Genomic DNA, 10,322 nt, shown 5'->3' on the forward strand with positions numbered 1-10,322 from the left:
ATGGTTCCTTCAGTTACTTTGTGTTAGGAATATCCGCTAAGTAACTAAAATAATAGGTTGTTTGATGTTTTCATTTTAAAGGACGAAAAATCAAAATTGGTTAATTAAAAAAAAAAAGTTAACTGACTACAATTTTGATTTTATTGAAGCATTTTCTACATTAAAGATACGAAATTAAGAGTAAAGTACATCACACGTTGTGACAATTGAGTAAAGGAGATATCATAGTTCTTGCTGCATCACCAACATTGCTTATTACAAGTTAATACTGTTCAAAAGTAACTTTGTATTATTTACAATAAATCATAGGTGTATACCCACTGAATTCAGTACTATACCATATTGTATTATCACTTTACTAATTTTACAAAGTTTAGCGTTAAATGAGTTTCGAATCACTTACAACTTTATGGTTTTAACACCTATTCGGAAGAAAGATTTCGATAGAAAATGCACAATGCTTACTATCATAGTATGATCGTTCGGATTAACTCCTTATAATATCGCTTCTAACGCTCAAAACGGCAATTTAAAAAAATTAGTTTCTTCCTGATGGCGGTGTGTACTCGAGAATAGAGAGAAGTATAGATTTTATTATAAAAAATAACTCAAGGGTAAAACGTGTAATCAAGTCGGTTTGCCCAAAAGAAAACAAACAAGGTATGAAACTTAAAATGCTAACAATGTTTTGACAAAACCCAATGTTATTCATATATAAATAATTTATTACAATTCTGAGGACTTTTTCAAATGAGTAAAACTGTATAAACATGCTCATATATACTACTGTATATATGGTGTAATCAATATACCATTATTCTCCACTGATAACAGTGGAGAGAAGACACTCTAAGGTGGAATATGCATTCTAAAGCGATTAACATACTGTTACACGTAAATGATGCACATTCACTTATTTCGACAGTACAGACACATTGATAAGGAGAAAATATAAATAAGAGATCGGAGAAATACAAAATATAACTTGTTGAAAAAGACTGCAAACTGATATCTTATGTAGCCTCCACATTGGAGAAACCTTAACAAAATAATGCGTTATGAACATTTAACTGTAGAGTTACAGAGGATAACCAGTTTTGTTTGACGAAAACTGTTTATAGTGAAAGGAATGAACTGAAGAATAACAAAAATGATAATAATAACAATGAAAACGAACGAGCTGCTGGACATTGAAAATAGTGAGGGTAGTGAAGGATGGACTGCATAACGTAGAAGTTACAAGATACAGGATATTGAAAATAGTGATGGTGATGAAGATGAAGGATGGACTGCATAGCGTAGAATTTACGAGATGCAGGACATTGAAAATAATGATGGCTATGAAGATGAAGGATGGGCTGCATAGCGTAGAAGTTACGGGATGCAGGACATTGAAAATAGTTATGGCTAAGAAGATGAAAGATGGGCTGCATAGCGAAGAAGTTACGAGATGAAGGACATTGGAAATAGTGATAGCTATGAAGATGAAGAATGGGCTGCATAGCGTAGAAGTTACGAGATGCAGGACATTGAAAATAGTTATGGCTAAGAAGATGAAAGATGGGCTGCATAGCGAAGACGTTACGAGATGAAGGATATTGGAAATAGTGATAGCTATGAAGATGAAGGATGGGCTACATAACGTGGAAGTTACGAGCTGCAGGACATTGAAAATAATGATACTGGTTATGAAGAACAACGGGCTGGGGAATGACGAAATTACGAGCTGCTGTGCAGAACAGTGAAACTGGCTATGATGAAGAAGAATGCTACGGATCATTGACAAAGAAGAAAATGGGGATGCAGAAAAATGCGTGATGCGGAATGGTTAACTGATAAAGCTGTTATCATTGTAAACTCTTGTGAGCCAAGCAATTACAAAGACGACCGGTACTGGCCAGACAGACATGACCAGAACAGTAAGAATAGTTAAGTTTTGGGAAATAGAAAACCTATATTACTTTATATCTATAGAAAAAGCCACACCCAAAAACTCCTTAGATCAGTCCCTACTTATCCTTATATCTTATTCCAACTTCTCTGGATTTTTTACCAACATTACATTATTGGTCCGATTGATTCGTTGTTAAATATTAACATCTTCTTTAGCCATACGGATATATGGAACAACAGTTTGTTGACATTAGAAATGATTAAGCTGTTTAATAACTAAACGATACAAGACACAAATTCAATTATTTCTTAAATCCTAATATCATTTCTATAAGAAACTGAAATACATTAAACCTGTATATTATAAGAACAATTTGACCAACTGATACGAATTAGGTTTATATTCACAACTTCACTCCCAAACATAAAGTATTTTATGTGTATAAGGTCACAGTTAGTATTTATCGTATTTGCTATAACGATTTTAAAATCGCGACATTATCTTTACAGATGAGAAAGTACGTCATTTACACTCGTCTCTATGGATATATAAACATGTCACTGAGATGTTTAACTTTCATTATTACTCTTGGCTTTAATCTTTTATAAGCCTTTATTATGGTGTGAACGCCTTTTCCTGCACAAAGTGATTATAATTAATTATCAGTTCTTGTTTGTTGAATTTCGCCCAAAGTTACTCGATGGTTATCTGAGCCAGCCGTCCCTACTTTGAAGTGATAGACTAGAGGGAAGACAAGTAAGGAACACCAACCGCCGCTTACTCGTGGTCAGTTCTATTCGAATAATGGGCTTTGGGCGTCACTGTTATAATGCATCCACGGCCCCAAAGTGCAATTTCTTATTCTTTTTTTTGGGGGGGGGTGTCAAGGAGCGAACCACGGAAACTCGGATATATAAACCTGTAGTTGAAAGAATAACTCACGGAATGACTGTATGAAAGATATAGTAGATTCAACAATGTTTTCAGCCTTCTATACCAGGATTAATAAGTGAAAATAACATAGAATAATATATTATTCATTGCTATTTTTCACACCAAACAAATCTACGCATTAGAGTAAAAATGTTCTTATACAGCCTGTAGATTTATTGATCAATGTTATAGATGTATAGTCGTTTATATTCAAATTAGTACGTAAGTCTCGCCGAGTTTGGCCATTCTGTAAACAGTCGCAAACTGCAAGACGTCAGTTTTTCAAGGTCAGTTTTCTGAGATTCTGTATTCGGAACTGCTGAAATTTGTCCCTAACCAGGATTTTTCCTGGCCGAATATTATTACCATTAAGAGATTGGGGTGTACATGAATCATGAGAGTGGCATTTTGACGGTGGGTGGTGTTAACTAGTTGCTTTCCCTTTAGTCTATTACTTCTAAATTAGGAATGGCTGTCGCAGATAGCCCTCTAGTAACTAACATAATTAACTAACTGCTAATGTTTTGAGATAAAGAGATCCTGTTTTTATATGAACTACTTAAAACTTCACATGAGGAACCAAGTATTCGGTGGAAAACAAGCTCAAAAAGGAGTTCATATAAAATGTTTTTGATGCTTTAAAGACAGATTAAAAATTACATTTTATTTTGTTCTTCATTAAGAAGAGAATTCAGAACAATTATCTATAAAACTAAATACTTACCTAGATAAATAACACTAGTAACACTCCCTCTTCTTCTTCTTCTTCTTCTTTTTGATGCACAACCCAACTACAGTTCTGTTATTCTCAACATCATCATCCTAGGTGTAAGCTACCAAATAATTATTTCGCTTTACAAAAGGTAAATAATACAAATTACGAGAAAACAAACATATTAAGCCTCTCAAAACCGATCATAAGGAGTTAGCAGGACCACTTGTCACGCAGACTCGAGGTGGCCCAGGGGAAAGGGGTGTCTTTGTCTATATGGGTAACCCCTACCTTATATATTTGAGGTACCAATTGGTAAATGCGCACGGAAGGTTATCTAGGAATATCTTTGCATTGTCGCTAAATTAAAATCTGACATTAGATTTTGTGTTCCAGGCCCCTCTTTAGATTCTAGGAGCGCAATGTTTGAAACTAGTAGGACTAAATTTGGCAGTTGGCACACGTGCTCAAATACCACGTACAGGTGTCCTAACGGATACTCTTTGGAGTTACTATAAAAGTGCCCTACAGTGCCTCAGCGGTAAAGCTGTAAGTTTATAAAGATAAAAACCAGGTTTCGATACCCTTGATGGACACAGCACAGGTAGTACATTGTGGCTTAACAACAAACAAAGTTATAGAAGTAATTGTGGATAATAGGGGAGCCTGATCGATACAAACAAATCAATTCACAAATACACAGTAGGAATTCGTAGAATAAGCAGATTGCACGAGTCATAAAGTATTACTGTGAAACTGCCCCTCAGTATAAATGTTCATATATAATTCCACATGTCAACTACTTAACTATTGTAAATCTGGACTTAGGAATTACAATTAATTGGTTTGTTTTGAATTTCGCGCAAAGCTATTGGAGGGCTAGCCAATTTTTTAGCAATGAAAGACTAGAGGGAAAGCAGATAGTCATCACCTCCCACCGCCAACTCTTGGGCTACTCTTTTATCAACGAATTGACCGTCACATTAGAACGCTTCCATGGCTGAAAGGGCGAGCATGTTTGGTGGGACGGGGATTCGAACCAGTGACCCTCAGACTATGAATAAACCGCCCTAACCACCAGACCATGCCAGACAATTACAAGTAATCTAATTACAAATTTAAATAGTTTTTAGTATCACAATCTGTGACTTTAGTCTTAACTACATGTTCTATATGTTTCTCTTCCTCAATAGTTCGTTAATTTATTTAGAATATTTGCTAATTGTTAGCAAACATCGGGCTACCACGTTTAATTTTAAGACACATTTTGAATATTTATATGAATTACAGAACGTTTCCGCAATTGTGCCAAAATGTACAAAATATTTATGTCCCCATATGATCTGGACAGCGGATTTTGATTTTTTTTAAACAAAGCCAATTTTTTATGTGTTATCAACTTTGCTGCTGGTCGCTATAAGAAAACTCGTATTCCGTTACCCAGATTACGGAACAGATTTAGCGAACTGAGTTTTCAGTGAACTGAACACACCAAATATACATATACCCTCGGTACCAAAACAAGTTAGGTTAAATAATTACAATAATGTTATTTATAAGAAACGATAAAACGCAGTTCATATCAAGTTTATTTAATTTCAGTATTCATTTGGAACGTAAGCACAAATCCAGTTGTAACTTTAACTGTTATGATTTCAATGCCCCCCAGTGGCACAGCGGTATGTCTGCGGACTTACAACGCTAGAATCCTGGTTTCCATTCCATACCCGTGGTGGGAAGAGCACAGATAGCCCATTGTGTAGCTTTGTGCTTAATTACAAACAAACAATGATTTCAAATGACTGGTAAAAACGAAAGATTCGTTAGGTAGGAGAAAAAAGGATAAGCAAATAGTTAGTGTCTTTAACGATGTAGAGCGCCACAGTCGATGGTGTATGAGTTGTTCTACGTCACAATGTGTAATGTTAGCAAAAACGTTCAATATTCTTCTGTCGTAATCTCCGGATTACTCAAAGCAGGTGTTTTAATCTCACGTTTACACCTGCATTGCCTTTGAACGTATTTATGTTGTTCTAGCCCTACTGCCTGATGAACTGAAGGAACATCCTGGCTATGTTCTTCAAAAAATTATTTCACTCTCAATATATTGTATTTTGCATCTTCTTGAAAAGTTAGAAACCGCATGAAGACAGATCGATCTGTCGAAAGCTCTAGGGTTTCAACCAGTTTTTTATGTGTTTTATTAAACCATTTCTTATCTTAAGTATTTTTTTTTACTAACATTAGCATACAGACCTAGATATAAAGTTTATTAACTCACTGAATGCCTAAATTTGACAATTACGTGCAATATTTCAACCTATTTTAGACAAATGGGTTATACTTATGCTTCAACTTTGTTTGGAAATGTCAGAAACTGACTCCTACCTATTTACCAACTATTAAATGGGGAATCACTTTACGACGTCTAACGAAACGCTCTCTGAAATGATTCTGCCAAAAACTGTGATAAACTCAGTCTGAGAGTTGTTGAAAGTATTACACGTAACTGTATGAAACTCAAAAAGTTCGTTACCTATTCAGATATGCAAGTTGTAAAAGAGGCGAAGTTCTTTCTCCTTGTGACAATGCTTCTTGTATATTTACTATTTTTTTTTATTCCGAAGAGTATAAATGGTTTTCAATCAAAAAGTTTGAAGTAAATCTTTCGTGTATATATTTTTTTACTGTCAACAGGGGTTCCTGTTGCTACGAATGATATCAAAGTATAACAAAGTAAACAGTTGATATTTGGTAGCTTGGGCTGCTTCTCTAAGTTCATAAACATTACGATGTTAAATTGTTTGTTTGTTTTGTAATTAAGCACAAAGCTACACAATGGGCTATCTGTGCTCTGCCCACCACGGGTCTCGAAACCCGGATTCTAGCGTTGTAAGTCCGCAGACATACCGCTGTGCCACTGGGGGGCACGATGTTAAATACAAATTCGTTCTTTACATTAAATAAACATTAGAATTTCAATAGACGAACATAGTTTTTTTAGTGGATACGATAATGCATAATTTCAAATGTTTTTCACAATGTTTGTAATTATAGGCATATTAATATTAGCTAGCGCATTCATTTCGCCAGTGTTAACTAAATATTATCAGGTGATGAAAATACTAGGCGGTGAAAACAAAGTTAATATTAAACTGGAATCATCAAGTAACGAAAATTCGAGAAAGTTCAAGGAAGAACACTGAAAAGTTAACAGTACTAATTGCCAATCTTCCATTCATATTTTTGACTTGGCCCTCATTTCATTACTGTAACACGCTAAAGAAATATTTAGCATCAACAATCCATCTCCTATAAATCATAAAATGAGTTGTTTTATTTCAGTCAGATTCTCAGTGGATAAATGCTAAAGTCATTTACTATACATGGGAATACTTTCTAGAAGTAAAGTATTAAAGACGAAATTCTTCAAATACAATGAATAAAACCTTTATACACAGAAGGTTAGACATAGGAGCTGTTTTATTTGCGTACAGTAAAAACATACTATTAAAAATGACAAACCCTATAACTTTAGACCAATGAACCTGTCATCATCAGAGTTAAAGGTTTCGTATCATATCAACTTTCTTTCATCACCTTATCATGTATAAGAATAGTCTATTCATATGTCAAATCAATAATGTACTCATACGTCTAATTTTGCATTGAAAATCTCATTTTGAATGTTTTTAACCTCAGTTTTTCATATATATGCTAACTGATCGATCTATGACATGAACTTTGCAATCTCAAAAGTATTCGAGAACTCTAAAAGAAATCGCTAAAACCTTACCTTCTGTGAAAATATACTCATTCTTAACACGAGAACAAAGAAACCTCTCTTTGTCGAAATATCTAAATATTCAACGATTCTACAAAACAAAAACTGTTTGATTTGATTTTGTAATTGATGCTGCTTGGTTCTAAATTTAAGTTTGCAGTGTAATTATGTAAATCATCATATTTATATTCTCCACAAGAGTGAGAATAGACTAAGAATAATGAAGCTACTATTGGTTTAAAATCCATGTTTAATACAACAGCGTGAGGCGAGGACTGTATACACGATATTTATCGCTCTGCAGATTATAAACAACAGGATTCACACAAAATTAACAGCATTTCCTTATTCCATAATCTCACGTCTCCAGAAAGCCCTTGCCATATTTCAACGCTTTGGTTTTAGCTGTAGACGTGTGTTTTATGTTTTTAGAGAATGCGTGTAATAAATCTACATCATTACAGATTATTTATACAAAAGCTTCTGTGGCGTTATCTGATAAGTCCTATTTATTACGCTGTAGTATCACTCTAATAACGCTTCTTCTAACAATATTCTACGATTAATTAAAATTACGTTAGACTTTATAATGTATAATAGCGGACTATAATCATGCTACCCCAAATAAACGTTTGGTTTTTCATTAAAACAAAATTAACAATACAGTGATATCAATGTCATTGAAAAACTACGTTATTTATTATACATGACTGTTATATTTTGATACTAAAGTTTTTGTAAATTAAAGGCAGTATATACTTGTCAAGTCTTTGTAGTAATGGTATATAAACATCAAAAATAAAGAAAACTACGAAACCTTTTCATGGGTTATTGACGCATCTTTCAAACAGTAAAAAAAGTTACTAAATAATTATGTTTACTTGCACCAATTTGGACATAATTGGTGCAACTAATGAAAGATGATATCATATATTTTAAATTACGTTTATCAATCTCATGTTATGTAAAATATACATATATAACACCTTTTATACAAGTAACATGTTTTCTTTCCTCTTATTTTTCTTTCACGCAGAATTCACTCAAGTGCTACAATCCAACCCCCCCCCCCCCCACGTGGTTCAGCGGTAACATTGAAGGCTTGTAACCACAGTGAGCTATTTGTGTTTTGCCCACCACAGGTATCGAAACCCAGTTTTAGCGATGATCAGTCAGGCTTAAAAATGAAAATATCTGGTATAGCTAGGTTTCAAGCTGGATTTTGTTTATATTGTTTATTTGTTGTTAAACATAAAGCTCCTTACATAATTTTATTTACTTTATATTAACATAAATAGTTTATAATCTGCTCTAGCAAATGGTATCTAACCTTTGCGTTTAGCTAGTTTCACAACTGAACATTATTGGTTGTTGTTCAGATCACATGCTGTGACACCATAAAATGGTGGTTGGCCCTGCATGGCCAGGTGGTAAGGGCGCTCGACTCGCAATCTATGCGTCGCGGGTTCGAATTCCCGCCACGCCAAACATGCTCGGCCTTTCAGCCGTCGGGACGTTATAATCTTACGGTCAATCCCACTATTCGTTGGTAAAAGAGTAGCCCAAGAGTTGGCGGTGGGTGGTGATGACTAGCTGTCTTCTCTCTAGTCTAGGGGCGGCTAGCGCAGATAGCCCTCGTGTAGCTTTGCGCGAAATTCATAACAATGGTGGGAACGAAAGCATGTTGTATAAATGCAGAGAAAGAAAACCACGTAAATCATAATTTTTGAGCAAATATAAATCTATGCTTTGAGATGGGCAGAAAAAGTTCTAAACAAAATCAGCAAGTAAAGCTATTTACAGGCGAGGCTTTTCGGAGCAGCGTAGAAATGAAAGTTTGAAATATTTGTTAATTTTTTTCTTTGTGAATTACAGTGCTCAATATTGTATATGTATTAACTAAAATGTTTTTATTTTATTTTCTGGTTTTCCATTGAAATCTTTGCATACTTTTATTGTATATATATACTAGTTCGGTGAGTTTTGTTATTTTATATTTTGCCCCCACCCCAGTGGCACAGCGGTATGTCTGCGGACTTACAATGCTAGAAACCGGGTTTCGATACCCGTGGTGGGCAGAGCACAGATAGCCATTGTGTAGCTTTGTGCATAATTAAAAACAAACAAACAAATTTTATATTTTCAGAATATGAGTTCTGAAGAAAGTTTTTCACTTATATTTTTCTTTGTTTTTTATTTCTTTCATCGCTCATGAATTTTCAGTTTATGGTCTGGTGTTAAACGTAAAATTTTTTAAGATAGTTTAAGTTGTTCATTAAATTTTATATTCTCATTCACATAACTTTCAAGATATATGTTCAACACCACTGAATCTCTTCACGCATTAGTATTATTATTATTATTTTTATAGGTCAAACATGATTAAGTGTGGAGTTAACCATTATCATCGTGACCAATTGTTCACCGTAGTACAATTCATTTCACCCAAAATTTGAAGAACTACTAGAAACGAAATGAGCTCCCTACCAGAGGCCGGACAGCTGCAGTGTTCTTCCATATCCCGAAACTGCCAGTCTCTGTCACTTCCGATTTGCTACAGTAACAGCAGCAGCAGCTGCAGTGAGAATAACTCGCCAACAGAATTGAACCAACATCTGCCGGAGAAACCCCCTTTGGTGAAAACAGTAGAACTAGCAAGTGATGAATCTGACAGCAAGACTAAAGAGTTATTTGTCAAGATAAAGGACACACATGGTTCTATTACACAAAGTATCGGCGTAGAAAGTCCAGGGAGATCCATGCTTAGTACAAATGACAGTTGTAGGGCAACGACTAGTGCAAACGTGCGTGCATATTTCCTAGTTTATCTAATGACGAACAAAACGCTGTACCCCAAAACCTGACTACTATTTGTACCTACTCGGAATTCACTAATGATCAAACTAGATCTGGAAATTGTTTAGCATTTTCAGAATAATGTCCAGGGCTACTTTTATAACTTAATAAAACATACTCTAATATGTTTATATATATATATA

General features: G+C 34.6%; 1 long non-coding RNA gene across 1 annotated transcript in view; it reads left to right on the forward strand.

Annotated features, from left to right (window-relative positions):
- The window catches only part of LOC111085281, a 28,831-nt gene extending 18,576 nt beyond the window's left edge, over nt 1-10,255 (forward strand). The window contains exon 3 of the long non-coding RNA XR_002610112.1: nt 9,695-10,255. This is a non-coding gene — a long non-coding RNA (uncharacterized LOC111085281). The remainder of the gene's footprint in view (nt 1-9,694) is intronic.
- The last annotated feature ends 67 nt before the right edge of the window (nt 10,256-10,322 follow it).

This window comes from Limulus polyphemus, unplaced genomic scaffold (genome assembly GCF_000517525.1).
Source record: "Limulus polyphemus unplaced genomic scaffold, Limulus_polyphemus-2.1.2 Scaffold307, whole genome shotgun sequence".
Classification (NCBI taxonomy): domain Eukaryota; kingdom Metazoa; phylum Arthropoda; class Merostomata; order Xiphosura; family Limulidae; genus Limulus; species Limulus polyphemus.